At 38.1% G+C, this 6,972-nt stretch overlaps 1 long non-coding RNA gene across 2 annotated transcripts in view; it reads left to right on the forward strand.

Annotated features, from left to right (window-relative positions):
* Positions 1-6,972, forward strand: part of LOC140606716 (uncharacterized) — an 80,672-nt gene that overhangs the window by 15,706 nt on the left and 57,994 nt on the right. The window lies entirely within an intron of this gene.

A 6,972-nucleotide genomic window follows, 5' to 3' on the forward strand; every position in this document is an offset into this window, starting at 1 on the left:
TTTTCTTTTTTCTTTTTCTCTTCTTCTTTGGGATTCTTGGCCTTTTATTTTTTACTACTTTGTTTTAAAATATGTTTTTCACCTTAGTGGTCCTTTTGTTTTATTTTGTTCTGATCTTTGTTTTCAATTTTTGGTCTCTGACCTTGGCAGAATCATCTAGGGTGAAATTTACGTAGGTTGTGGCTGATATTCTTGACTCAGCCTGCTCATACAACCACTCTTCACTGAGCAAAATGACTAGAAAGAGGAACTCACCACAAAAGAATCAGAAACAGTACTCTTTGCCACAGAGTTACAGAATTTGGATTATAATTTGATGTCAGAAAGCTGATTCAGAAGCACAATTATAAAGCTACTGGTGGCTCTGGAAAAAAAGCATAAAGGAATCAAGAGACTTCATGACTGCAGAATTTAGATCTAATCAGCCCAAAATTAAAAATCAATTAAATGAGATACAATCTAAACTGGGGGAGGGGGGCTAACTACGAGGGTTAATGAGGTAGAATAAAGAGTGAGTAACACAGAAGACAAGTTGATGGCAAGGAAGGAAGCTGAGGAAAAAAAAGAAAAACAATTAAAAGACCATGAGAAAAAGTTAAGGGAAATAAATGATAGCCTCAGAAGGAAAAAAAACTACATATAATTGGGGTTCCAGAGAGCACCCAGAGGGCTAGAGTTCCAAAAAGCATATTTAAACAAATAATAGCTGAGAGCTTCTCTAATTTGGGGAGGGAAATAAATGATAGCCTCAGAAGGAAAAAACTACATATAATTGGGGTTCCAGAGAGCACCCAGAGGGCCAGAGGGCCAGAAAGCATATTTAAACAAATCATAGCTGAGAGCCTCTCTAATTTGGGGAGGGAAACAGGCATTCATATTCAGGAGATAGAGAGTCCCCCCCAAAAAAAATTGATAAAAACCATTCAACACCCTGACATTTAATAGGGAAACTTGCAAATTCCAAAGATAAAGAGAAAATCCTTAAAGCAGCAAGAGACAAGAGATCCCTAACTTATATGGGGAGAAATATTAGATTAACAGCAGACCTCTCCACAGAGACCTGGCAGGCCAGAAAGGGGTGGCAGGATATATTCAGGATCCTAAATGAGAAGAACAGGCAGCCAAGAATACTCTATCCAACAAGGCTCTCATTCAGAATAGAAGGAGAGATAAAGAGCTTCCAAGATAGGCAGAAACTGAAAGAATATGTGACCACCAAACCAGCTCTGCAAAAAATATTAAGAGGGACTCTGTAAAAGAAAGGGGAAGCTCAAAGAAATAATCCACAAAACAGGGACTGAATAGATATTACAATGACACTAAATTCATATCTTTCAGTAGTTACTCTGAATGTGAATGGGCTAAATGATCCCATTGAAAGATGCAGGGTTTCAGACTGGATAAAAAAACAAGACCCATCTATTTGCTGTCTACAAGAGACTCATACTCATTTTAGACCTAAGGACACTGCCAGCCTGAAAATGAAAGGTTGGAGAACAATTTACCATTCAAATGGTCCTCAAAAGAAAGTTGGGGTAGCAATCCTCACTCATATCAGATAAATTAAAGTTTATACCAAAGACTGTAGTAAGAGATGAATAAGGACACTATATCATACGTAAAGGATCTATCTAACAAGAGGACCTAACAGTCATGAATATTTATGCCCCTAATGTGGGAGCTGCCAAGTATATCAATCAATTTCATCATCTGTTCCCTGGGTTTCAATTTCATCATCTGTTAAATAAGGAGTTTGTAGTAGAAACTACTAAAAATCCTAGCTCTAAACTGCTGTGATTTAGCTAGAGGCAGAGAATCCTGTGACATTCCCATCATATTTGAACAGATAATTCTTTTATTTAGAAAGGATTTCCTTAGGACAAAGTTATACCTCAATGCAAAGGCATCTTTTAAGGATCCACTCTTTTTTTTAAAGATTAATCAATTAATAAGCAAAGACATACTTAGATAATAATGTACTAATATTGGGAGACTTCAACATGGCACTTTCTGCCAATGACAGATATTCTAACCACAACATCTCCAAAGAAACAAGAACTTTATTTTTTTAATAATAAATTTATTTTTTATTGGTGTTCAATTTGCCAACATACAGAATAACACCCAGTGCTCATCCCGTCAAGTGCCCCCATTAGTGCCCGCCAACCAGTCACCCTCACCCCCTGCCCTCCTCCCCTTAAAAAGATTCGACCCATTTTCATTAGTTTCCATGAATCTTTTTAATTTTCTCTAACTTCCTGGTTGACCCTTTCATCTTTTAGCAGGATGCTCTTTAACCTCCACGTGTTTGAGATTCTTCCAAATTTCTTCTTGTGATTGAGTTCTAGTTTCAAAGCATTGTGGTCTGAAAATATGGAGGGGACAATCCCAATCTTTTGGTATGGGTTGGGACCTGATTATGAAGATACAACCATTCAAAATATTTGGGATACAGCAAAAGCAGTCAGTCCTAAGAGGGAAAAAACGTCACAATACCAGCATCCATCCAACAACTGGAAAGAACTCAAATAAAAAAGCTAACCTTGCACCTAAAGGAGCTGGAGAAAAAACAGCAAATAGATCCTACACCAAGCAGAAGAAGAGAATTAATAAAGATTCAACCAGAACTCAATGAAATAGAGACCAGAAGAACTGTGGAACAGATCAACAAAACCAGGAGCTGGTTCTTTGAAAGAATTAAAAAGATAGATAAACCATTAGCCAGCCTTATTAAAAAGAAGAGAGAAAAGACTCAAATTAATAAAATCATGAATGAGAAAGGAGAGGTCACCACCAATACCAAGGAAAATCAATCGATTTTAAAAACTTATTATGAGCAGCTATACACCAATAAATTTGGCAATCTAGAAGAAATGGATGTATTTCTAGAAAACCACAAACTACCAAAACTGGAACAGGAAGAAATAGAAAAACTGAACAGGCCGATAATCAGGGAGGAAATTGAAGCAGTCATCAAAAACCTCCCAAGACACTAAAGTCCAGAGCCAGATGGCTTCCCAGGGGAGTTCTATCAAACGTTTAAAGAAGAAACAATACCTATTCTACTAAAGCTGCTCCAAAAGATAGAAAGGGACAGAATACTTCCAAACTCCTTTTATGATGCCAGCATCATCTTAATTCCAAAATCAAAGACCCCACCAAAAAGGAGAATTATAAACCAATATCCCTGATGAACACAGATGCAAAAATTCTCAAGAAGATACTAGCCAATGGGATCCAACAGTACATTAAGAAGATTATTCACCATGACCAAGTGGGATTTATCCCTGGGATGCAAGGGTGGTTCAACACTCGTAAAACAATCAATGTGATAGATGATACCAACAAGAGAAAAAACAAGAACCATACAATCCTCTCAATAAATGCAGAGAAAGCATGTGACAAAATACAGCATCCATTCCTGATCAAAACTCTTCAGAGTGTAGGGATAGAGGGAACATTCCTCAACATCTTAAAAGCCATCTACAATGTGGTTTATGTATACAATGGAATATTACTCAGCTATTAGAAATGACAAATACCCACCATTTGCTTCAACGTGGATGGAACTGGAGGGTATTATGCTGAGTGAAGTAAGTCAATCGGAGAAGGACAAACATTACATGTTCTCATTCATTTGGGGAATATAAATAATAGTGAAAGGGAATATAAGGGAAGGGAGAAGAAATGTGTGGGAAATATCAGAAAGGGAGACAGAACGTAAAGACTGCTAACTCTGGGAAACGAACTAGGGGTGGTAGAAGGGGAGGAGGGCGGGGGGTGGGAGTGAATGGGTGACGGGCACTGGGGGTTATTCTGTATGTTAGTAAATTGAACACCAATAAAAAATAAATTAAAAAAAAGCCATCTACGAAAAGCCCACAGCAAATCTCATTTTCAATGGGGAAGCACTGGGAGCCTTTCCCCTAAGATCAGGAACAAGACAGGGATGTCCACTCTCACCACTGCTATTCAACATAGTACTAGAAGTCCTAGCCTCAGCAATCAGACAACAAAAAGAAATAAAAGGCATTCAAATTAGCAAAGAAAAATTCAAACTCTCCCTCTTCAGAGATGACCTGATACTGTACATAGAAAACCCAAAAGCCTCCACCCCAAGATTGCTAGAACTCATACAGCAATTTGGCAGTACGGTAGGATACAAAATCAATGCACAGAAAGAAATCAGTGGCATTTCTCTACACTAACAATGAAACTGAAGAAAGAGAAATTAAGGAGTCAGTCCCATTTACAATTGCACCCGAAAGCGTAAGATACCTAGGAATAAACCTAACCAAAGAGGTAAAGGATCTATACCCTAAAAACTATAGAACACTTTCTAAAGAAATTGAGGAAGACACAAAGAGATGGGAAAAAATTCCATGCTTATGGATTGGAAGAATTAATATTGTGAAAATGTCAATGTTACCCAGGGCAATTTACACAAATGCAATCCCTATCAAAATACCATGGACTTTCTTTAGAGAGTTGGAACAAATCATCTTAAGATTTGTGTGGGGGTAAGAAAAGACCCCAAATAGCCAGGGGAATATTAAAAAAGAAAACCAGAGCTGGGAGCATCACAATGCCAGATTTCAAGTTGTACTACAATGCTGTGATCATCAAGACAGTGTGGTACTGGCACAAAAACAGACACATAGATCAATGGAACAGAATAGAGAACCCAGAAATGGGCCCTCAACTCTATGGCCAACTAATATTTGACAAAGCAGGAAAGACTATCCGCTGTAAAAAGGACAGTCTCTTCAATAAATGGTTTTGGGAATATTGGACAGCCACATGCAGAAGAAGGAAACTGGACCATTCTCTTACACCATATACAAAGATAAACTCAAAATGGATGAAAGATCTAAATGAGAGACAAGAATCCATCAAAATCCTAGAGGAGATCACAGGCAACACCCTTTTTGAACTTGGCCACACCAACTTCTTGCAAGATACATCTATCATGGCAAGGGAAACAAAAGCAAAAATGAACTATTGGGACTTAATCAGGATAAAAAGCTTCTGCACAGCAAAAGAAATAGTCCACAAAACTAAAAGACAACCTATTAATGGGAAAAGATATTTGCAAATGATATATCAGATAAAGGGCTAGTATCCAAGATCTATAAAGAACTTATTAAACTCAACAGCAAAGAAACAAACAATCCAATCATGAAATGGGCAAAAAACATGAACAGAAATTTCACCAAAGAAGACATACACATGGCCAACAAACACATGAGGAAATGCTCCGCATCATTTGCCATCAGGGAAATACAAATCAAAACCACGATGAGATACCACCTCACACCAGTGAGAATAGGGGAAATTAACAAGGCAGGAAACAACAAATGTTGGAGAGGATGTGGAGAAAGGGGAACCCTTTTGCACTGTTGGTGGGAATGTGAACTGGTGCAGCCACTCTGGAAAACTGAGGAACTGAGGTTCCTCAAAGAGTTAAAAATAGAACTGCCCTACCACCCAGCAATTGAACTATTGGGGATTTACCTCAAAGATACAGATGCAGTGAAAGACTGAGACACCTGCACCCCAATGTTTCTAGCAGCAATGTCCACAATAGCCAAACTGTGGAAAGAACCTTGGTGTCCATCAAAAGATGAATGGATAAAGAAGATGTGGTTTATGTATACAATGGAATATTACTCAGCCATTAGAAATGATAAATACCCACCATTTGTTTCGACATGGATAGAACTGGAGGATATTATGCTGAGTGAAGTAAGTCAATTGGAGGACAAACATATGGTCTCATTCATTCGGGGAATATAAAAAATAGTGAAAGGGATTAAAGGGGAAAGGAGAGTAAATGAGTGGGAAATATCAGAGAGGGAGACAGAACTGAGAGATTCTTAACTCTGGGAAACGAACAAGGGGTGGTGGAAAAGGAGGTGGGCGGGAGGTGGGGGTGAATGGGTGACGGGCACTGAGGGGGGCACTTGATGGGATGAGCAGTGGGTGTTATGCTATATGTTGGCAAATTGAGCTCCAATAGAAAAGAAAAAAAAATAAAAAAAAGAAAATCTAATATGGATCCACTCTTGCTCCCCAAAACATCAAAAGTCTCCACAAATACTGCACAAAGAAAATTCACTGAAAGTATTAGTGTAATGGTTATTTTTTGAGGTTATCTTAAATGATAAGTTTGCAAATTTACTCCAGATGATTAGTGTATTTAGTTAAACCAGTAACACATTTTTGAATTGTGTGATAATGACATGATTATCTCGGGTTCCTTTTGCCTAATTTCAGATGTTAGGGGATGGTTTTCCATTCTTTGGGGATGAGGAGTCAGAAACACTATTTAAATTCCTTAAAGGGAAGACCAATTCAGTTTTGACAAATGCCGAGTTCAGAAAATATCAAAAGCTATCCTTTCCAAGAAAGTATTAAAACATAAAACAAAAAAAACATGGGACATTGCAAATGTGTTAGATAATAATGGCACTAACTACATCCTACCACTTGTAGTTTAACAACAGTTAACAGAGTTGAGAGAGCTGGATGTAGCCTAGCAACAATCCAGTGAGTCTTTGATTAAATGCATTTCTTATTCTGGGCCTCAGTTTATTTGTCTGTAAAATGGGAGAGTTTGACTAGTCTATGCTTGTGGTCCCTTAAAATTGTGTATATCCTATAATTCCATGTACAGCATTCTGATGATGCCTTAGCAGATATATGGATTTCCATCTTCCTTTTCTCCAACATTGCTCCTTTGTACCAGTCTTGGAACAGTGGCTTACGCTGCTATAGTTTGAGAGAAAGGCATCTTCTTGAGAGGACAGAGGTGCAAAGTCTCTGTGCTTCAGCCCCTACTCCACCTCCCATAATACTCGGGTCCTAATATTTGTATTTTAGATGTTGGACAAGTCACTTCCTCTTTTAGGGTCTTAGTGTCTGTTTGTAATAAGGGTTTTCTCCCCCTGAATTCCCTTCTCTAATTGTATG

This window comes from Canis lupus, chromosome 16 (genome assembly GCF_048164855.1).
Source record: "Canis lupus baileyi chromosome 16, mCanLup2.hap1, whole genome shotgun sequence".
Lineage (NCBI taxonomy): Eukaryota > Metazoa > Chordata > Mammalia > Carnivora > Canidae > Canis > Canis lupus.